The sequence below is a fragment of the Phasianus colchicus genome, chromosome 2 (genome assembly GCF_987193195.1).
Source record: "Phasianus colchicus chromosome 2, bPhaCol1.hap1.1, whole genome shotgun sequence".
Taxonomy (NCBI): Eukaryota; Metazoa; Chordata; class Aves; order Galliformes; family Phasianidae; genus Phasianus; species Phasianus colchicus.
Genome location: NC_143437.1, coordinates 25243392 through 25267776, shown reverse-complemented (window position 1 = coordinate 25267776; position 24385 = coordinate 25243392). Strand labels below are relative to the sequence as shown.

The 24385-nt window shown below is 38.9% G+C and overlaps 1 long non-coding RNA gene across 2 annotated transcripts; it reads right to left on the bottom strand.

The window, feature by feature from the left end:
- Nucleotides 1-997: 997 nt before the first annotated feature.
- Nucleotides 998-24366, bottom strand: LOC149918900 (uncharacterized). Of its 2 annotated transcripts, none has more exons than XR_016464643.1 (3): nt 24163-24366; nt 23322-23446; nt 998-1085 (listed from the first exon to the last, which is right to left on the bottom strand). It is a non-coding gene; the product is annotated as an uncharacterized LOC149918900 (long non-coding RNA). The 2 variants fall into 2 exon arrangements; XR_016464644.1 differs by having other exon boundaries at nt 24268-24366.
- Nucleotides 24367-24385: the final 19 nt, after the last annotated feature.

Sequence of the window (24385 nt, the reverse complement as noted above, 5' to 3'; positions counted from 1 at the left end):
AGCTACTGGGTGTCCCAGTGCATCGAGCTGAGCCAGCATTGTTCTGTTCTCTGATTTGATTGATGAGCAGATTTGACATCCAGCAACTCCAGCCACAGCAGTGGCCAATTTTGGAGGGAAAAATATACATTGGGGAAGAGATACTGAGTACTCAGTATGGTTAGGGTAAGGCTAGCTGTGGCTCAAAGCCACATCTCGAGTCTTTTCCCAGTCAGTCTGGCACAGAATTGCTCTGTGGTATAAGCACCATCCTTCCCTAGATGTTACTGATGGTTCAAACCCATTAATGAAAGACTTGTTTGTGCAGCAATTTTTGTACAGAAAGTGCGAGGGCACTGGAATATACACTTATCTTCCTCCTGGATAAAAGGAGGTCTGTGCTGCTTGCAGGCTGAGACAATGAGGTGTGTGGGATGGTAGAACTGTCTGTAGGACTGCCCTATACAGCACTGAGGGAACTGAGCAGCTGGCAGGCTTCCTTGAGATGTGCTGATGCACATGCTTTCCTGCTGATAGCTGCTTTGCTTTGAGGCCAGGAGAGAGTGGGCAGCCATTGAAAGGACCTGGGGACAGGGACGTTTAGCCAGAAGACAGTGCAGTGCAAACTGATGCATGTAAAAATGCTTAATTATATACAGTGCTTAATTATATACTTTACATCTTAATGTACAGAGCAACGAGTAGGAGTAGCCTGTATAAGTTGTCTGCAAACTAAAAAAAATTTCTTAGTAAGTGAATTTTATCTTATACATTTGTTTTTTCTCTTCCTTTTTTGGAAATCAGAAATGCTTCTTTTGCAAATTCATATAGCTGTTGATTTGCTGAGTCTATTTTGCTGAAAGAAGTCCTCCCAAAAGACTAAAACCTGTGAGCTTTATTTCTCACATCACTGATTCATCGCTTGCTCTCCTCCCCCAAGATTTACAGTACATCAGGACCTGACCGGAGGAGTTGTCTGTCATACTTCCAGTTAATCAATGACCTACTTTATTATTACATTTAAAGCATGGGCTCACAGAGAGGCTTTCTGCATTGAGTGAAGATCCAATCAATAACTGGCATGAAGGACACTGCAGGGAACAGTGCTGTGGAACAGAGAAGAGTTTTTACTAAATATTATTTCATGACACCTTCCCTTGGTAGTTCAGTCTATTTTAGGTACAATAGGATGTCATAATTCTAGTTACTTTTTCAAATACACATGCACAGATGGTGGAAATATACTGAGCATTGAACGGTTCATATAAACATTAGCTCATTGCAGGAAAAAAAAAATGAAACTTTTATTCATCTTCAATTAATTTTATGCATCTTCTCAGGTATAATTGTAAGTATGTGGTACAACTCAGTTGGTCTTAAGAAATTAAATGGAAGTGTCCTGAGAAACACTCTCTTCTGGACTAACAGACTAACGTAACTCTGCTATGAAAATAATAGGATGCTACCATTTTTTGGCAGACCTGTTCCTTCATGTATGATGCAGCATCAACACTTTGGTTCATTACAAAATTAATCATTTATTACTTCTACACAGCTCTGCAAAACTGCGATGAGAAGAAAAATGAATTGGTTTCTCCTCTGTTTCATGCATCACCAAGAGAATTACTACTATTTTTATTATTTGTGCTACATATAACCTATATATATATATATATATATATATATATATATATATATATAAGAATAAGCACAGTTACACTTTTGCAACTTCATTTAGCCAGTAGCTTCAGTGGCTTTATATTAGCCTAACCAGAAACAGAAACTATCCATGCACAGGTGTAGCAGAAGATTAATTCAACAGAACTTCTGTTGTCACTAATGGCACAAGAGTTGGAAAGATTGCAGTTTGACTTTGAAATCCAGGCTGAGTTTAGATGGTTTTAACTGAGTGATGTCTTCAGTATGGGCTTGTCCCATGGAGCTGTAGGCAAATATTTGACTGGATCAGACATGTAAGCAGTTACCTTCATGTCTGCAGAGAGTCTATTGTGAGTGGCAGACTGAGTCAGTTCACCTCAGATCTGAAGGTGTCTATCTTTCTCAACACAGGAAGCCTAGTGAAACCCTGTTCCTAAACAGACACCTCTGGAAGCCTTAGCATTTGCTCTTTTCTGCCAAAGCTTTCAGGCAGTCAAGAAGTGGTCCTGACGTGGAAGTAGAGAGAGGACTGATAGACTCTCAGTCTATTGGAAAAAAAAAAAAGAGAGAAATTCCCTCTAATCTTATGCCATTGAAGACTTCCCCAGCACTTCTGAAATAAAAAACTATTGCACTTGAAACGTGTGGGTTTTCCAACAGAGAAAGTGTTTACTGCTGGAACCAGCTTTCTAATGATAGTAAGCACTGTTCAGGGGAATGGAATCTTGCAGAGCCAGAAGACGTACATGTTAATGAAACTGGGATGAAACCCACGTTGCTTTCAGGATTTTGGTTCCTGCCTGAAGGAACTCCTAAAGGGAGCAGTTTCAGCACTTGCAATTGATACCCGGCAAAGCAAAACCTCCTTACTTGATCTGCTGTTCTGCAGCTTAAAGTAAAGCAGCCATCCAGAAGTGCTACAGAAGACAGACATTTGCTACTCCTTCCTCAAAGTCAGAGTTGTTTGGGGATAGGTAAAAAGATGAAAGAGAACTGACAGTGCCAGCATCTCCTGCTCTGCCTTCCTGATAACTGTATTTAGACGCTGTGCAATTATATCACAGGTGACGTAAAGATTCAGATTGTGCCTTTAAAACAGGGCTTTAATAAGAGTAAGGTAAGAAGCTGCCCTCTCTGCTGGGCTTCATTATATGAAGAGCTTCTGTCATGGCATCAAAATATTCAGAGAAGCTTTATACGTTCAACAAATGCCAATACCTAAAGCCAAGCAGCTCTGTGAGCATCCTTGTTTCATGTTCTTGTTAGCCACGTGGGCTCGGCCTTTTGCCAAATAGTATTTCAGAAAAATGTCTTAGTATAGAAGTATATGATTGTAAAATGCCTCACTTTAAACAAAGTGGTAACAGGAAAACACGGAAGGACAGTGGAGGAGTGGTTAAAGTGGGTTGCTAGAGCGTTACGAAGATGAATTTGAGATTGTTCCAAAGAATGTCTCCTCTCAAAACTGTAAACACACAGTTAGGCTGAGGAGTCAAAAATAGACAAATGAGATTTTAGTGACACTGCTCTCTGGTGTGCCAGAAGTGAGTGTATCTTAACTGTCATAGCTCAAAGGGCTCTGTAGACCATTAAGGCCACGACTGATGATTAGTATGAAATTTACATGGCAAGATTGCGCAGAAAGTCTGTTCATTTAGTTGTAAACTGAATAATTAGATATGGATATTAGTAGCCATGTGTCACATAAAGCTATCATTTTGAGAATAACCTTATAGTAAGAGCTGATCTACACAGACGAAAATCAAGGGACAACTGAAGATTTAACAAAGCAATAAAATGATACTGAAATGACTGGATTACAGTGAAATGATAATCTGCTCCCACATCCCAACTATGTATTTATTCACACTCTGATATGTTAAGTCTCCAAAAACAGTGATTTTTCCTGGACAGCTCAGATCCACTTCGAGGTAGCAAGCCATTTTCCTTCCACTGTTGCATAGAAGAGAACTGCTGATGATCTGCTTCACTCAAAGCATGGATAAACTTGTCTGGAATATATGATTCCTTCAAAAGGCATCAAATTTATTAGTCAGCTGTTTAGTTAAATGCAAGCTAACAGACCTTTTTGCCCCTTTCTTTTTCCTACAACTGTCCTATTTTGTGAACTAGACATTTTGCTACTAAAAACATGCTAATAATAAAAAGAGTCCTGCTCTGCTCTGTGTCACCATAGTCTCATGTCAAGCACTGCGTACAGGTTTGGACACCTCACTATAAAAAGGATACATACATTTCATATAAATAAAATAAGGAGAGGCCTCATGGCATCCTGCAGCTCCTCACAGGGACTGAAAGAGCAGGGCTGAGCTGGTCACTCTCTGACAGCGACAGAAACTGAATGAAGGGAATGGAGCTGTGTCAGGGGAGGGTCAGGTGGGGGTTGGGGAAAGGTTTTGCACCAGGAGGCAGTGGGCATGGCACTGGCTGCCCAGAGTGGTGGGCACAGCTGCCAGAGTTCAAGGAGCCTTTGGACAACACTCTCAGACACAGGGTTTGAATTTTGGGCAGTTCTGTGTGGAGCCAGGGGTTGGACATGATGACCCTTGTGTATGCCCTCCAACTTGAGATATTCTGCTATTCTGTGGTTCTAAGAATGCTGTACTGTTTCCCACACTTATTCCCTATTTTGAGGTGATGGAGACACTGCAAGCTTCAACCCCCTCTGAAACCCTTCATACTGATGTTGATAGAGAATAGCTTCAGGCTGTGGTATAAAAATGTCTCCAAATCTCAACCTTCTCTCTTTGCACTTCTTGCTCTTCAAGTTATTCTCAGCTCTTAAGCAATACAGAGCACATGCCTGGAAGTCTGATAACAGCAATAGGACTTTCTAGTTTTTAACCACTCCTTAAGTGTTGAGTATCTTGAGCATTCACTGGACAACTGGAAATTTAAGGTCCTCTGCATCTACTGCAGCTAACACTAGTGAGAATCACAGGGAACTGATATCTGCACCTCATGTACACATGCAGAACAGTGAGGAACGGAACTGCTTTCTGCATTGCTGATGACTCAGGACAGCATTCCTTATCTCCCTCAGATTTGAATGGCCTATCATAGGCAAAGAACCTCCAGGACCAGTCTCTATTAGGGCATGTGTAAAAGGGCCTGTAAAAAAGTTACTTGCATGCAAAGAACAGCAAGAACAGGTAGCCCTGGAGAAATGGGGATAATATGCTGGCAGAATCAGAACGAGGTACTTTTAGACAGCTGTTGGCACACTTAGGCTACTTCACAACAGCACATCTGGACTGAGGCATCCAGAATCCCAGACCAGAGATGTGAAAAAAGCTGTGTCAGAAATTTAGGGAAGATACTAGCTCTTGCCAGTGCTTGCATGCTTGGTTCTGAAAGAACCAAGGGCTGAATATACACCTCAAGGGTTAATCTTGATTTTCTATACCAGTAATGTTAATCTAAGTGGTTACTTTGATTTACACAGGACTTCTGATTTACTCTGTCATAATGTTAAGCACAAAGATCCACTGGAAATACACCATTAAAAATTACAACAAAGGCCAATTATGTTATTATTCCTCTGATTTATTCACACAAAGAACATTTTAAAAGGTGAATTGCTGACTGAGGCACCACTCCAGCTGGGATGAGTATAATTTGGGATTGGTAGCTGTAATAGCTTCTAAGTGAAAATCATTTGCAGCCAGTAGTACAGTTCTAACTGATTTTCATCTGCACTTTTAACAAAGCAATTACAAAATAACATAGTCTCCAGTAGGTGACAGTGTCCAAAACTGGGACAGAAATTAATAATGTAATAGAGTGAGGTACCTAGGGTCCAGATAAAATGCCTTAGAATTAGAAATGCTAATAGCTTGCCTTGCTGATTACTGGACTGGTACAACCATGGGCACAGCTGTGTGCCACAAAGCCCATAGAGCATTTAAAAGTCCCTCCAGAACCAGAATCTTGGAATCACAGAAAAACCAAGGTTGGAAAAGACCTACAAGATCATCCAGTCCAACCATCCACCTATCACCAATAGTTCTGACTAAATCACGTCCCTCAACACAACGTCCAAACATTCCTTGAACACCCCCAGCCTACTTCGTGTCATTTGCAAACTCAGTGGTGGTAGGTGCACTCAGTGCCCTCATCCAGGTCATCAATAAAGATATTGAATCAATAAAGATATTGAACCAAGAAACCAGCCCTGCTGCATGTCCAGGTCTTCCCAGCACCACACACCTTTTGACAAAATGTGGGAAGCAGGACTGCTGCAGTCATTTAACAGTGTTGATATCTCACCAAAAAGGACTATGATGTTATGGTTATGATGATGGAAATCTCTTATTCCTGCTTTTGGAAAAGTTCATTGACTCAGGATGAGCATTTGAACTGAGACTTTCAGTGTCTCAGAAAGTCTGAACATTTTGATTACAGCTGTGGCGAAACAGGAAAGATTTCAAAAAGCCTTGCAAATTTCAGGAATATTCTGTTGATCCAGAAGCTGTGCAGAGGGTCACAGTTTATAAAGAAAAAGAATAGATAAGAGGAAGAAATAAATGAATTGTCACAAAGGAAATTTCTGCTGTGACTACTATTTCGAGTTGTCTTTAACTTCTAATAAACTTAATTTCTTGCCATAACCTTTCATTCTTTCAAAGAACCTATTTGCTTATATAGAAATATTGGACAAATCTTTTAGTTTTACTGTACTACAGGTTACTTACTTATACAGAAATCTGTCCTATCTCACATGACGTTTGCAACTACAAACTGGTGTTTGTAAGGTGTTTAAAATATTTGAATGTCACTGAGTTAGAAACAGATAGTGTTTGCTATTAGTTTTTTTGCTATGTTCTTTCTCCACATATTTTAGTCAAGTAATGCGCCCGTAGAAGAGCAAAAGTAGCTAGCATTACTTCCCTTAAGACAAACGAGTCTTCTTTCTTGCACCTCGCAGTCTGGCCCTGTGACTTTGGCTGTCTGCCAGGCAAGTTAGTGCTGCTATCGCGTAGGCTACTGTAACTCTTGAATCATTTCACTAAATTTAGATCCTTGACTTGGAATTGCCTCCAAACATTTAAATGGAAAATGCAAAGATGACTTGGGGTTTGCTGTGGTTTTCTTCTTAAAAACAGATACAAGTTTTTAATTTGTTTTTCTTGCTTCTTCAGTAAAAAGAAGTTATTATTCACAGTTACTCATTCAACAACATTAATTCTACCTAGTTGTGAGGAGCTCTCATAACATTATGTATATTCAGCAGGATGCCTGGGTACAAGAGAAGCTTGCATATTTGTTTTTACTCCTGTGCTAGCTAAAAAGAGAAACGCACTCCATGACTGTGCAGCTCAGCATTGTAAAACCCAAAACACAATAGTTGTGGCAGTATTGCCTTTTCACAGAGAAGGCTGATATACTCATTTAACAGAATGACATTAGACCTAACAGATATCAAAGACCTGTTTGGCTTATCTCTCCAAGTTGGTCTCTCAGTAGAAGTGCTGAAGATCTGGGAAAATGGAAGAGTCCAGCAAACCAGCTTTAGAGTCTTGCCTTGTTATGAAGAGGTTGCAGGAAACAGGCACAGCTGAGCAAAGGCCTGCTGGTCAAACTGAGGGAAAGAAGGAAGATACAGACAGATGGGAAATCTGAAAACAAATACAGGAACACTGTCCAGACACACAGAGATGAGATCAGAAAAGACAAGGTGCAGACAGAACGAAATGTGGCAAGAGATGTTAAAAACAAGAAGGGGTTCTATAGGTACATTAATCAGAAGAGACAGGCCAGAGCGTCCCCTCTCTGTTAAATGAGAAGGGAGAACTGGCTTCAACAGAGATGGAGAAGGCTAAGGCTAAGGTACTCAGCGAGTTCTTCGCCTGTTTTCACTGGCAGTCAGGCTTCTTGTGTCTCTCCTGTCCCTGAACCATGAGGTGGAGTTTGGGAGAGCAAAATTCTGCCCACAGTAAGAGCAGAGCAAGTCTCACATCACCTCACGAGGCTGAATGTGTACAAGCTGATGGGGCTGGACAACACACATCCCATAGTCCTGAAGAAACTGGCTGATGTGTTACTGAGCCACTTTCCATCATATTTGAAAATGCGCAGCTGTCAAAATCCCTGGTGACTGGAAAAAGGGAAACATCATTCCCATTTTCAAGAAAAGGAGAAAGGAAGACTTACGGAGATACAGACCAGTGAGCCTCACATCTGTGCCTGGGAAAAACATGGAGTGGATCCTCCTGGAATAGGCATTAAGGCACATTCAAGATGAGGAGGCGATGTGAGACAGCACAGCTTCACCAAGGGCAGATTCTCATGGTCCTCTTTGGCTGATTTCACATTTTGCCTTTGAAATGACTTCCTGACTAGTTGGTTATATGATTGTGTTATGATGAACTCTGTGGGCAGTGTGAAATCTATTAAGTTAGTATTGTGAGCTAATATCTGGCAATCACACACCAATTCATTTGGGGGTGAGAATGAACCAGTGTCTGACTGAGAATGGCACAGCATCTAACCAGCAGTAGGAGAGCTAGAAGCTTAGAAGGCATTATATACTTTCTAATAAGAAAACGTAAGCTCACAGAAAGTCACACAAACACTGAGAAAAGTACACGATTTTAGGGCATTTCTCAGAGAAGTCCCCATTTTCTGAGCTAAGTCACATGCCATCACTTTTTCTGGGAGGGATATTAAAATGAAGATGCTTAGCAGAGGATAAGTTCATGCCTGTTATTCGCTATACATTACACATACAGGTATCTGATAGGTTGTTTTCTATAGAAACTTCCCTGCTGTAGATTTCCAGGAGTTGAAAAGAAAAACACCATGCAGAATTAGATAAATGAATAACTGAACAAGATATATATATGAAAGCTTCAGTTGTAAACAGCTCCACGTGGAAACAAACAACCCTGCAGTTCTCTTAGGGACAGGTATTCAAAGTTTCTCCTGTACTGAAGCAAGCAATAGTTCTGTAGAATGAGCAGAAAGTTTGGAATGATCAATGGTTAATTCCTAAAACTCCATACATCTTTTAGGATGCTAACAGCTGATTCAATTCACATGTTTTTGTTCTTACAACACATGGTTAATATTCACTCACTAACTGTGTCAGCTACATTTTCTGTGTTCTATACAATAGCAAAGTTTATTCCAGAAATACATACTGGAGCATTCTTTACATTTTTCTCTGAAGCATCTGATATTGACCAGGGTCAGATCCCAAAAATCTTACAAAAATCAAGTTGAGATTTTCAGTGCTTGCAAATAGCAATTCTCATGCTTCATGCCTCAGCTGAGAGCATGAGGCACTCCATAGAGCAGAACTCCTAAGTGAGTACTGTAGAGGTATCTGAGAAGCTCAAATCCATATCCATTGGTGTAGCATCTGAACTTTCTGGCTAATAAGGTTGCCTCAGTGAAGTTTTACATTTGTGGAAAGAGATGTGAAATGGATTACTCAGGATAAAATACTGAGTTTATCAGCAACCAGAAGCTTCAAGCATTTTGCCTGAAAATAACCTACCCTTCAAAGACAATCACAGTCATTGGCTTGCTCTGTTTAACTCTTTAATTAAGTCTTTAATCCATAAGTCTTCTTCCTTTCACTGAGAGAAAATGGCATGTTCAGCTAAAGTTGAATATGAATCTCAACTTCAACATTCATACTTCACTGAAAAGAGTTATGAGTTTTTTCAATTTCAATCTGAATTTTACTTCTCATCTCCTTCAGCACTTAAAAATCCTCAGATATTTGGAAGGAAGATCTTTAATTCTTACAGTGTCTACATGTGAATCTGAATTTAAAACCATAGCTGACATGAACCTATGGTGTTCACATACTCTAGCACAGTTCTATCACACTTTCAGGAATCAAGTCTTTCACCTCCTTGTGTTATGTGTGGCCCTGACTGCAAGATAGAGTTTTCCACATGCCAGAACTGAATTGTCAGCTTTCACCAGCCAAGTCATTGAACTGGCCAATGTCAGACATGGTTACATTCCACCATGACATTTGGAAATTGATTGAACTAGATTATATAAGATGTATTGCCAAAGGAAAACAAATCACTGTAATACTACAAGCTGAATGCGAGCTGAAGCACAGTTTGCATTTTTCCCTTTCTGTAAGGCCTGTCTTAGTACCATAAATATCCTTATAGTGCAGTTTGAAATGATCTTCACCAGCAGAAATCCCTATTAAAATATCCTTTATTCAGTCAGTTTAGGGAGGTATCCTAATTGTAATTCCAATACACTACAAAATATTGGGCAATAACTTCATCTTTATGACATAGAAAAGGATGAAAGAGTCCAAATGAAGAACTTGAAGCCTTTTTTCCAGATTTGGGAAAGATTCCTGCTGAGTATAAACTGGAGATGTTGTTTGATGACCTTTAACCATGTGAACAGTAGAAGTCATAGCATAGTGATTGGACACAGGCCTGTTGGGCTAACTAAATTGCATTGCTGGTGGAAGACCAATCTTATGAGGGCATAAAGCTGGAATTCCTGCAGTAAGGTGGAAATCAGGCAAAAAAACTCCTCTATAATACATCAACCCACAAAAACAGTTACAGTCACTAAAGATAAGAGCAAGAGATTGAAAACAGTCATTTAAATATGTATAAAGTTTTAAAAAGTATTTTTCCACTGAACTTCATTCATCATTACTCTTAAGCTGGAAAGTAACATGCTCCCTGTATGATTTTCTCAATATCAGTTCCCAGGTAGTGACTCAGGATATAGTCTATTATTCCCCTCTACACTGCCACTTGCTGTCCTTTCTTTGAAGACTAGCCACATCTGCCCTACGAGTCTGAATTACCCAACTTTGGAAGATATTGCTGTGTATACAGCATCAAGTACATGCGTACCCTTTACAGAGCACATTGAGAATAAACAACTGTCTCTCCTGCAAAAAATGTGTTGCACAGGCCAGTTATTGTTGGTGAAGAGATCTCACAATTTTTCTTTTCAACGGCAGAGTGTTTTAAGGGAAGATTGAAAAGGATGAATGATACTTATGATCTGCAAAGTAATGGCCTGTTCTAAGTAGAGGTGTGATATGAAAAGAAGTTCAAGTCACAAGTGGGAGAAGATGACAAAAGAGGTATGCAGCACAAAAATGCATGGAACAAATCATGGTCAATTCATATGACTTTTCAGTCTGCTTATTTTGCTGTAACCCTACAGAGAAATCTCTTTGCTCTGTGGACAATAGACTCCTTCATGGAGCCCTCCTTTCTGATTTTCTGCCATTCTCTAAGGTATAGAATTCCTTCTTTATACACAGGCACAGTGAGCTAGCTGAGAATATGCAAGAAAGAGAGAAAAGAACAGAATTAAGATTTGTTAGTTTCCTGATCTGATGGATTAACCACAATGTCCTTGTGCTTCTTTGTCCTCCAACTATATTGATGCCAATGTTCTTGCCTTTGCAATTTCTTGTTGCTACTGAGTAAGAAATTCTGAAAGGACACAGTACTGGCAGGATCCAAGAAGCAGGAAAATGATAATTGTGTTGTATGGCCTTTCAGTGGTCACCACAGTCTGGGAAAACAGTCAACTCAGATGCCTTTAAGATATCACACAATATCTTAAAGACTAGAGGTAAAGTTAGGGGCTTGAGTAACCAAAAAACAAAAAGAGCTTTCAGGAGAGTGCTTAGACTAAACTTTTTACAGCCTGGAAACTTTGACATCTGCAGAATGTAATGCTTAGTTATTCGGCCTCTGTTTACATCTCCTTCAGATCTAGCCATCTGCTACACTTCAGCTGTTGTGTTTTGATGCCAACCTTCCTGTAAGCAGGCTTGCATTGATTAGATTCCATCTAGCAGTGTAGCTGCTTCTCTATGAAAGCCTAGCTTAGCAGTCCTTCTCTTCTCTGCTTGTGCATATGAATATTGCTTTCTTACTGCAAAGTGTCATATCATGCATTTAATAGTAGTCCATATCAATTCTTCCATCTCCACTTACTCACTGGAAATTCTCACTGTATTACTTCACGTACCACTACTGCACAATCCAAAAGTAAAGACATTCCATGCATGTATGGATATGACAGACTTAGCAATCAGAAGTTCACTTTCTTACATCTTTCACTGGCATCTATTATACTCTAAGCAAAAGAAACTGTTCAACATATTAAAAGTGGGTCATTTTTATAAGCTATACCAGTGGACAGTACTGAAGTTCACTGAGATATAAAGATTTAATTAGACCATTCTTTTCTCTGCCTGGCTGCTTCTTGTTCTCATTAAATCTGGGAATAATTTTTCATAATATTTCTAAAAGCATGGATACGATTTTGAGGAACCATTCACTAAACTATTAAATCATAACTATGCAATGAATGTTAAGGAGTGGGAAGGTAGAAGACTTGAGAAAAGTTGACAGGGATAACAAGAGATCAGCAGGAGTGAAACTTGTTATTCATTTTCGATACCAACAATACTCTCAGAAAGTCATTTTTTTAGCTGAGGTTCAAGTCTCTCCGTGCATCCCATGAAATTATTACTCATTCACAGAGTCAGAAACACTCTAATAATTCCCCTAGCCTGCTGGAGCAAAAGGCACAGCAGGCATTGTAAGACTGGAAACAGATCTAACTTTCTTTTTACATTTCGTTGGCCTTACTCTCTTACCATCTATAGCTTGTTTCATACCTTTTCAGGCCATTAGACATTGCAGGAGGACTAGTGCCTTTTAAGGCAGGCATCTACCCCTCTTGCAATAGTCAGCTTAGGATCTCAATCTGAAAAACACTCCCACAAAGTTGTGTTGCACAGATTAGTCAGAAAGTCCATGACTGAATTTCAGTGTATGCACATGTGCTTCCAGGATTGGGATCCAGTAAGCAGTAAGGTACTGTTTATTTTAGTTCTGCTCATTACATTCAGGGAGCAGCATGACTGGATAGTTTTTCTTTGCTTTGTTCTTGTCATCACAGCAACCTTCAACAGTTAGCATTCAACCACTGGCTCTGTTGAATAAACTGCAAGCTGATACTGACTTCAGCTAGACCTTTTAATCACAGTGATTCTTACCACTATCACACAAATATTGAATCTTTCCACAAAGGAAGACAGAGGGTTTCTTCAGGTAACTTTCTCTACTGAAAAAGAACCACCGGAATTAGAATGTGTATTTTCAACATAGTAATTGAGGTTTGGGGTTTTGTTATAAAACAAATACAGCCTGATCTACATACACTTCTCTGGTCCCTCAGGCATCACTGTTAAAGGCAGAGGTCCTAAAATCATAGTATGGCTTGGGTTGGAAGGGAACTCAGGGATCAGCAAGCTCCAACTGTCCTGCCACATGCAGGGCCACCGACTTCCAGATCTAACTAGTTGCACATGCATTCTTCGTATTACCTCCTTCAACTGTTATTTTGGAGTTTTTGCTAAATGATAGTTTTCCAACATGATACCATTTGAGAATTTATCCAGGGTTGCCCAAAGGACCTTTACTAAATTCAACCATTTCATCTCAGAGTGTGCTTCGGCAAACTTGCCCTTCTTTATCTGCAGTAAACAGCCATGGCTACTTCTTGCTATAACATCATGCATGGTCACAAAGCTCCTTTCACAGTAATTCAGGACCCATGGAAAGGCAGCACTGCTGTAGGAAGAGCTGATGCTTTCAGGGAGAGGTGATGCATCTTGTCAAAACAGCTGACAAATGTGAAACAAACAGAGTAGCTTTTAGTTCGATGTGGCCTCAAAATATTTTGTTCTAAGCATTGACTGAGCTGTGTTGGTGTCACGTAGCAGGGAGGTTTCACTCAAGTCTACTCATTTCTTAAGATTGTTGCAGCTTGAGAAAAAAGCCCAATCACCTTTCAAAAACACTTAGGTGTAGAATCCAACTACCCTTAAACCACTGAGGAAATATTTAAAAGTTATAAAATGCATTTCAAGTGGAAACTGTTTTTATAGCACTACCCATCTTTCACAGTGAGAAAACAGTTGCATGTTGTTCAATTCATTTATTGGGTACACAGATGTTTTGCTATGATTAATCATTTACTCAAGGCATAGCATAGTCTTAGCATAGCAAGGTTCTTTAGTCTTATGAGGATAACTTCATTACATCTCCTAAACCACTCAAAGAATAGCCAGATTATTTCCAGCAGTTCTTATGACTCTGTGACTACAAAGTGATTGCTATTGAGAGATATTATCTCAGTTTCTTTCTGTTTCCCTCAGTGCATTATCCCAAACTATATAGAAATTCAACATAGAACAACCTATAGAAAAAAGGGATTTTTTTAACAGTATTATTCAAGTACTCTCAGAGAGCACTATTTGGGGGACAGTTGCAGAAAATGATAAAAGGAAAAAATGAAAAAGGCATTTGCTTTCTAAGGAGTGCCTCTACTGATCACAATTCAGATTTTCTTTGTAAATAACCCACAATATGGAAAGCTGCATGCTTGTACAAAGGTCAAGAAAGCATGTGAGAAGTTCAGGGTGTATTTCTTGCAAAGCTTGAAATGAGAGGAGATACGATGAACACTGCTCCTGAACTTTCACCTCTAGATACTACATGACCTCTGATTTCTACTTGGTGTTTCATGTAGCTCCAGTAGGACAATGCAAAGGCAAGAGCCTCCTACTTACGCTGCATGCAGGGGCTCTCTCCCTATTCACAGCTATTGGAAAATTCTTTCAGTTCTGACCATGATTTGTATAATCCTTTCAAATTCACATGTTGCATGTTCAATTCAGCACAGGAGTTTCAGCCAACATGAAAAGAGGCCTGTAAATCAGACACCTGTAAATCAGCATAGCAGATTTTAGAGGGATTCATAGTTACTAAGATGAACTGTAAGGTTTAATTCTGGCTGTTTTTTTAACAAGTGTTCTTTGACTACAAGAGTCTATTGGCAGAGCCTGCACAAAAATATTGCCTTTACATGTCTGTGCCTAGACATAAAGAAGGCATTTTGCCAAAATGAAAGTGAAAAATCATTGGTCAAATTTGCATCGTGTGATCTTAGTTTTAAAATGACCCTGATGCTGTATAAACAAGATTACATAAGGGTTCAGAGGTATGTGAAGCAGTTCAGTAGTGCCATCTTGAGGGAAGATCCTGAATGTTATGTTCAGTTCCAGATTTCAGATCAGCGGCTTTCATCCATGCTTTGTTAGCTGGAAATAAGTCAGTGAACCACCCCAGAAGAACACAGTGTGGTAGATTCAGAAACACATTAGAACACACCCTTATTTAGCAGAACAGACGTCAAAGCAAGCACTAATGCCTTTCTACTGCTGCAGAAAGTTATAGTCTGGGAAATAGAATTGTAATGTTTTGCACTTAAGGCTGTTTATCACAATCATTCAGCAGTATGGATTAAGCCTTGCAAAACATTAACACTAATTTAGACCATAAATATCAGTGTCACAAGGGAACCAGTGGAAATAAAGAGATGATTCCAGAGTCTCACATAATTATGTTTATCTCCTGTAATCTTTATCTTCATCTGGGATGCAGAATGGAACCCATGTGTGCTAGCTCAATTTTCAGCAGAATAGTAACCACACATCAGAAATTAGACTGATTAATTTATGAAGTAGCAAATGGTCAGAATCACAGAAGAGGATGCTTACAGTTCCGTTCTGCTCTGCTTTCCATCCATTCCTATCTTCCCTATCACTTGGTCTGGAAGTGTCATGCACCATCTGGTAGACTATGATCAGTAAATGTCAAAAGTGGTTTTCATATTTCAGATCTGTTGGCTGGTGACAGCTTGGGTGGTTTAGAAACTATGCATATTTTTTTTTTTATTTTCACTTTCGTACCCTGGAAGGCTCTCTCTTTACTCCATAAAAATTTCCTGACCAGAGGCAGAAATGACAACAAGTGATGGTTTCTACATTGAGTTTCTTGGTTTCTGCTTTTTTTTTTTTTGTAGTGAGAATAGATTTACAGCTCTTCAACCAACAGAAAAAAAAAACAATCTTTAATAGCTTGGATGTTGATGACTGGTTGCTTGACATGCATAACCACCAGTGCTGATGCATGATATATTGATTATCTATGAAAGGACAGACAGCTGTGAACTTCAATGCTTCTGTAAATATCAACATCACAGTAGTGAAAATGCATGCGGTGTGTGATCCTACAGTCATGCACAATTCCTCTGGGCCCTGTAGCTGCAACTAAGCATATGAACTCATGTCACCTACTTACAGGATCCAAACACAGCCATTCCTTACTGAATTAAACAGGATCAAGTGCATTTTGCTTCTCTAGGAAGCTCTATCAAGTCATAGAACTGTCTTTGGAAGCAAAGAGAAACAGAAATTGATAAAGACGACATCTTTTCTTTCAAGGAAGAAATAAAGAGAAGGGAAGAAACAAACATTTTCTTGGATTTAATTGCAGATAGCCTCAGAGCAATTGCAGACTGAGATCCTGATACACTAGTGTGATAGTCATTTCACAAAAATGGGTCAATTAGTAAGGTAAATAGTATCTTACTGTAGTAGTAAAAACAAGACTGAGCAAAGTATCTTATTATGACATTTCTCAGAGTTTGCAGAGATGTCAGTCCAAGTATGACACAATACAGTTATGTTCTATCCACAATCTGATATTAATGATGGATATTTATAAAAAACAAAGAAATAGAAAGCAGTGATTTACAAGCTTCCTTGAATCAATCCCTGAATAGGTTCTGAAGAGTACTTCTGCATATATCCATTCAAAATATAATTTGTTTGATGGATATGTATAAAATGTTTTTGATTAAGTTGAAACTGTATACTGCCTATGCCCAGGGATTACTATGTACCTTCCTTTATTTGGAAATCTTTTCCTGTCTTACATCATTTCTACTCTTCACCCTGAGCTGGATTCTTGGAAATAAAACATCACTGGTAGCCACTGAACTATAGCCACTAATGAAGGTGAAGGCCTGCCCTCTGTCATCAGTCTTTTATACCTTAATGTTAATCATTCCGATATTTGAAATTAAATTTTCAAATTGATGATACAATAACAGAGCAAAACTGAAACTTAAGTGAAAGAAGTAGATGTGCTAGTGCTTATTAGAAAAGCATACTTTTTCCATCGAGAGACATTTTCCCCATTTTTGAGTGTACTAATGAGTCTTACTCTCTTATCAGTTTCTTCTCTGGGAAACTGGTGAGAAAGAAAGGGACTGCTTCAGTGAATAATATTAGTTATACATTAATAACTCCTTAGTGATGTGATGTTTGGTACATATGTTTTAAATTATTATGAACTGCAGAGGTAATACAGTTCTCACTAGAAATGAGATTATACCTGTTCTTCTACAGAACTAAAGTTATTTTCGTCATATACCCTCATGTATTTCACCATCAATGCAGCATGCAGACAAACAATTGATTGCAGTGTAGCATTGCTCTTTCATGTGGGCCTTTGTGTAAGGAAAAACTCTAGTTCATCCTGCTATGAAACATGAAAGAAGGAAATACATGTGAAGAAGAGTCTTCACTTATATCCTTTGCAGCTTTTCCCACTATGTTATTCCATGAGACTCATACTAAGTTGATACCAAAGAACTGCTTCTTTGGCCTTAATTTCCTTTCTATTCTGTTTCCAGATAACTGTTCTGTGATTTGGTAGTTTAATTTAACTGCAGCTCTTAACCTCTCCAGCCAAGTTAGTAAGAGAAATCATTTTACTAAATCATAAACCACAAAGTCCTCCTGGTAGTAAGGAGCTCTCCTTTATGCTTCTGTTGCTATTTGTTTTTGATTTTAACTGGATGAATATGCCAATGTATTACCAACATCTATTGAACTTGGTAGTATGCACATACTACTTTTTCATGCTGTTGACACGATGTTCTTGCATTATACATTCAGCACATGCATGGTTAGTTACCATAGTTAGATACCATGGGGCGTCTTCATGTTTTCTTTTACTAACTCCAGAGTCTTTTGACAACAAAGAAGTGTAATGGCTAAATACTACTCATAATTTTCAAACAAAAAAAAAAAAACAAAAAACAAGTCTTTCTTCAGCTTCAGCTTTAACTCCTGGGATGTACTTCCTCCCAGAAAGAAACAAAGTTCAAGTCACACATTCATTTTACTCACATGCTACAGTCAGTCATTCCTGTCTAGTGATCAGGAAATCCATATATGTGGTAGTTTTCTGTATTTCATTGGTACATCAGGTAATGTCCCCCTGCAGCCCACCAAAAGAAGCTGTTTCCCTTAGAAAACTTCCAGCAAACTCACTACATCGATAATATATTTTGCAGTCATTCAGGGAAGGTGCTGAACAATGCAAAAATAAAGAGAAAGTACAGTAACAAGAAAATACTTAGTACTTCAGATATCTGTCCTATGTGTTAAGTACCTAGTTTTCCTCAATGCTGTATGTGGCTCTTGAATAAACCAGAAAACTTCTTAGGACTTCATTTATATCTGACTTCATCCACAAAAGTTCCACAACATACTTTACCAAATGGCAACATAAAGCCATGTGCCATAATCCACTGCAAGAAAGGTTTTACAAGGCAATACACTTCTGAACAAGTGTGTGTAATTTTGTTAAGTGAAGACTTAATTAGACATGATGTTGTAACTGTCTCCTTGAAATATTGTGTTTGTTTTGTGATTGCTTTTTAATATCAGCTACTTCTGACTCCACATATATTAAAGTCTTACTCATTCTTGACTGGTTGCAAACAATAATTCAGTAAGTATCAGCTTTAACCCCTTGCATGACAGCCTAAGAAAATAAGACTGACCTTGTCTAACATCTTAGTAGTCTATAAAAATATTTTTTTAATATATATTATGTATATTATATATATTACATAGACACAAGTCCCTCCTATAATTTTTGTCAGAGGTTACCAATTGAATTTAACAAAAGCTATTATTGGTATTTGATACCAATGAGTCCCAAATTTGCTGGCTAAAGAGATCTGATGACACATTAGTATTCTTTATCTTATGTGAGATCCACAATTAATAGGGCCAAGTCATTCTCCACAGATAATTAATTCTCATATAATTCAACAGTAATTACTTCTTTAGATAAGAAGATGCAAAGGAAAAAGACTAACAGCTAAACACATTATGTTTTGTATTCAGCAAAAGTTCTGCATCACTGCTCTGTTGCTGCTGACCTTCTATAGAGTTACATTAGTATACATTTACTTCTTGTTTCTTTCTCCAGGTCCCCTGCAAGTCACAGGAGAAAGAGACAGTAGTTTGAGAGAAGGACGAAATGAGGAATGCTTAAAAAAAATCAGGATGAGCAAAAGCCAATATTATTGAAGAGTTCTTGAAAGCATATTGCAAAGTGCAGCTTCTGTGCCACTCTCCTGCAGTGATAACATCTCAACACAATCTGTTGATATCCATCCTTGGAAACAGAGAAACTGCTTCTGATAACTTCTACACAATACCAGGTAAAAGAACCATTAGAAAAAAAAAAAAAAAAACCAAACAATCATAAATGTAGGAAAAAAGTTGTCTCACCTGTCTGACTAAGAGAGCCCATGGCTCCAGAGCACTCCATATCAAAAAAACAGCCATCAACCAGGAAACAATCTCCCTTTGGAGGCTAGCTCTTAAATGAGCCCAGGGAGGGGTGGTCCCTGTGACTTCTGGTCACATGGGAAGCACAGGTGAATTGCTTGCACCTGTGCTCCCTGGGCAAGCCACCCCCCTACACCAGGAACTTGATCACAAGTTCAGGCCCCCAGTAGTTTCCCTACAGCTGGTATATTTAAGAAAGATGGCTAAGTCAACCCAATATACCATCATTACTAAATTGTATGAGCCTATCCCCTTTTCCTGTTCTCTGAAGGAAGTTCTGCTATGTGTTGGCTCTCCTCTAGGCTGAATTAGTTCATCAAACTCACAAAAAGTAACAATGCACACACAGAATGCTATGTCAATCAAGTAAATTAGCTCCCTATAGGAGCAAAGGAGCGCCAGACCTTGCCACGGGCATAGAAGGTGTGATAAGAAAGGGACTGAGCTTCTCCTTCTGTCAGCAGTGATCTGTCTGTAAAGTCTATCTTATTCAAATCTGCCTGGGAAGAGCCTGATAACCCTCTTTCCTAGCCAAGGAGAAGAAAAGAGGGTAGAAAGGATACAAGGCACTCACTTTCTTGTCCCATCTATCTTCAAAAGCAGAAGGTGACACTTTGTTTATGAGCCCATGCAAGGCAGGCAGCTGTGCAATTAGGCAGCTGCCTTTTCCCACAGCAGCTTCAAGTCAAAATTCTAAAAACTGCAAGGTGGTTTGTGTAAGCTGCTCCTGCAGTGGGAGAGGGATAGGCTCTGCCTGGTATTGTAGTCATCTGGGATGGACACCTAGTAGGTGCAAATTGCTTTCGCTGCAGTGCCTGCGATGAAATCACAGCTTATGAAAGCTGAGGATTTGACCCCACCTTAGCCACGATTTGTGAAGAAACAATGCTGATGTAATTATTAAGTATTTGTGCCTGTATGGTATCTGTATTTCCCCTTATATTTTTAACTACTTCTGACAGGCAAGGAACAGAGGACTTGGAAATGTTAAACTCAAGAAATTTATGGCTAGTAAGTAAAACAGTGTGACTACTAATCAAAAGAAGAGCTGAAGAATGAACTAGCTATTTCTAGGTATCACTGAGTCCCTGTAAATGTTCAGCCTCAAAACACAAATGCAAGAAAGGAGGATTCATTGTTTCTGCTGACCCCACAGAACCACTATCCATATACAATTTCATATTGGCTGACTATAAAACGCCGACTTCAGTGTAAGTCAGTCTTTGAGTTCTATAGAGGCTGTTTTCTGCTCAAAGAAAGACAGGTAAACAAAGTAAGAAGTTGTACTATAGTTCACCTCTACAGATAGGTTCCTTCTTTTTCCATAAAATATATGAATGAAATGCTTGACAAATAAAACACAAAAGATTTACCTCAGTTGTGTTTCTATAGTCTGTAGGATTCATCCAAAATGACTGAAAAGTCCAAGCATAATTCACACTTCTTGTGATAATATTGTCTGGTGCTTAGCACGTGTAGATGTTTGCTAACAGAGAATGCTGGTTTTATCATCCTCTTGGTCGATACAGAGCTTTGCAGTTTTAATCATTGCCTTTAGGAAACTATTTAAAAATCACCTTGAAGGTATGTGAGCAAAACTGTAAAAGTTAAGCAGACCTATTAGGTGATGAGATTCAGCTACTCAACAGTCCAGGGCAGTTCTCTGCTAGAAATCCACCCAGCTAAGTTTTAGCAGTCTTAGGCGATTGGACAACCAGCACTTATCCTTTCATTCTAATTTTTTCAGACCATATGCTGTGTGCTTCATTTCATTAATTCAGCCATATTTTTCTTCTTCCTTTTAAATAAAAATTGCAGCACTCACATGTCAGGCTGAAGAAGACATTACTCTAGCAGTAACATCTAACATCTGTTTTTGGCAGGCACTATGGGCAGTTGGCAGCAGCTTTGCAGTTCCCTCCTTATGTAAATGTTCATGTGCTGGTGGCTGTCTAAGCTAACATTGCTAGAAGACAAAGGAAGAAAAAGTCCTTTTCTTTTTGCTTGATTCTTACTGCTAGAACATAAAGAGCCTTGCATGTTGAGCAGACTGCCCCATTTTCACTGTATATGGGCCAGATCTGGCTTCAGGGGAACCAAAGAGAGCCCTGCGCAAACAGGAATATTCACTAAAAAATTTATCAAAAAGTAAAGATTTTTAGTGTCTTATTTATGCATAGATTTATTTACCAGAAAGAAGGAATGCTAGGGAACACTGCCTGAAGCAGAGGCAGGGAAGAAATTCTGTTGTGCCCCCTCCAGTCCACACAGCAGGCGCATTAAATCTTTCCAAGATTGGAATACATTACTAAAAGGTGGCTTCACTGGATGCAGAGCAATTGTTCAGATCTTTTTTAATATGCCCATGAAAGACAGCAAATAGCCCCACTTACTGTGAATATCACGGCTTTGATGGGCATCACATACACCACACAGCACTTACAATTCTCCCTCTCCTCTTATAAGATTATCACTTGATATACAGAACAAAACTGGGAAAACTGGAGAGATTCTGCCCTGTGTTGTAAGAGAAGACAAAGCAGATGTCCCTCTTACCTTAGTTCCACAGATCTCTGATACCCAGCCTGGGAGACCTTGGCACTTTTTGCTCCTACTGAGATACAATTTCATAGAATCATAGAGTCAGGTTGGCAAAGACCTCCAAGATCTTCCAGTCCAACCATCAAGATTTCTAAAGATACCGCTTCTCTAACAAGTTTTGGAGATTCTTGTAATGCTCCCACCTTAGTTCAACAGAAATCAAAGCAGAGATGCAGTGAGAGCATGAATAGAAGTAAGGGCCTGTCAGCTTTATATAAAGTTTACAGAAAGGAGGTTTTCAGCTACCAGAAGCAGGCCAAGAGCATAGTTTTATATCAATTAGCCCAATGTGTTCTCAGACAGTACTTCTGGGTACCTTCCATGCTGTCTTGCTGCATCCTCCCACCTTTTAATTTTGTACCCGCATTTTGAGCTTGGACATGGAGCTCAACTGGCCAAACATATTCTACAAGAACCACAGGCTTTATAAGTCTGAGAAGAGCTCGATGCTAGGGTAGCTATACTGCCAGTTCTTCAGTCATTTCAGCAGCCCACATTTCTTGACTCAGAACTGCATCATGCCATGCTGATATAACTCATATGTATTGAGGAACAGCTTCTGGAGCACCACTCTGCACCTTCAGACTCTGGATAAATATTTCTAATCAAGATTTTGATGTAGTTAGAGATGTTTTTCTCAGCTGTCAGCACACAGCCTTGTTGTAATGAAAAAGCCTCAATGCTGTTAAAACCATGTCTCTGGGTAACTATTGGGTAAGGAAATGTTGTCATGCAGTTCAGCCAATATTATTTTGATGAAAACAAGCAATCTTAATTTTGACATCTAAGTGACTTAAATGTCAGGATGAGAGGCTGGTTGTAATTCTATGCAAGAGCTTAGAAAGAAAAAGAAAACTGTGGAGCTTGTAATAACTGGACTTCAGTCTTCCTATGACACTGCTCTTCACAGAAGGACAATCAAAACATTCTAGAATCTGAGGAATCTAGAATCTGAGGAATCTAGAATCTCATAGTTCACCATGTTCATGTGAGGAAACTTAGACTGGTGATTATAAAAAGATAAATTTGATGCAGATTTAGAATTGAGGCCCAGGCTCAATTTTGGCTCAATTTTCTTATTTTCAGCTTCAGACATTTACATAGTAGAAAGCAGAGTTTATTTGTCCATATGGTTAAATACAAGAGATGCAGCTGCTGAGTATTCTCAGTTCCCTCAAACTGCACTGGCAAACTAAGAATGCCCAGCCACTTGTAGGACTGTACTTCATAATTATTTTCAGCAATTAGTTCATCTCTCCATTAAATTCTGCAGATTTCCCTCTTTTCCTTGGGGATGTTTAAATGCTGTTTTAGCCATTTGTGCATTTGAGAAGCCTAGACATTTCAGTGGGAACATTTTCTGCACATTTACACTGATCTTTCTATCTTAATATCATCTTAAACTATATGCTGAACAATGGTGGGAACATGCTGTGCATACTGCTGTGAGAACAGAGAAAAGAATGAGCAGAAGGCCAGTAGGAAGCTGAATGATGTGTGAAAACGAGAATATGACTAAGTGACTTACCATTCAAATCATCTTTCACCAAATGTCTGTAATCAATTCCAACGCAGTAGGGATGGTTTACATTACAAAGGCTCTAATCATGGATTTGTCCACTATCATCTTTCCCAAGAAGTAGCATCAGATGCCTGAAAAGTGTAGACATGAATTTAGTAACAAAGACTTGAGATTGGACCACTTTCCCTTTATAAAATGATTTGTATTCCAGATTTTAGATGTCCCTGCAGTAGTGATTTTATTCCCAGGGAGCAAGTGACTTCTCAATACTTGCAAAACTATGCCTACAAATTTGACTGCAGATAGTATTTCGCAACAACTGAGATAACTGTACTAAAATAACGTTATGTCTTATTGCATTTCAGTTTCATGTAGAATGTATGACCGTAACATTCACAGTACTCCTCACAAGAAGATAAAACAGTAATTTGGAATCACCAGAAAACTGGTCTTTTGCTTTCCAAATTAATTCATGTCCTCTGAAAGCACAGAAGACAATCATTTCAGATTTTTAATCAGAAAGAAAAACCCTTTATTCAGGGTTGTACCGAAAATAATAAACCAAACATTTGTGGCCTTTATATCAAATTTAGTGGAGACAGAATATCAGGGAGATCCTGATCCTCACTAGAACTAGCCTGAAACCTATTTAGTCAGCAACAACTTAGCAACAACTTTGATTAATTTATGATTTTATTACAATTATTCTCCCCTGTATGAAACTTTGTGCTCCCTCAGAAATACCCTTTTCTGTTTCAACAAAAAATAGACTTCACGTCCAGAAATCAAAAACTGCTCTAAATCTCTAAAATAGGAAGATTCTAATGTAAATTCTTAGAAAGTGTACTTGAATTCCCATCTTCAACTGAAGTAAAGGAGAAAAAAATCTTCAGAGACTTCTGATCTGTCCCAGCTCTGTTACAAACTTGTTCCAAGCAGGGATGCCACCTACATGGACCTTCAACTTTCATGGGCTGCTCTGAAAGTAACACCCTCTAAAAGTATTATGTTGGCCCACGATGTCAGAGGTGGATGTTGGTAGTACAGTAGAGGTTGAACCTTCCCACCAA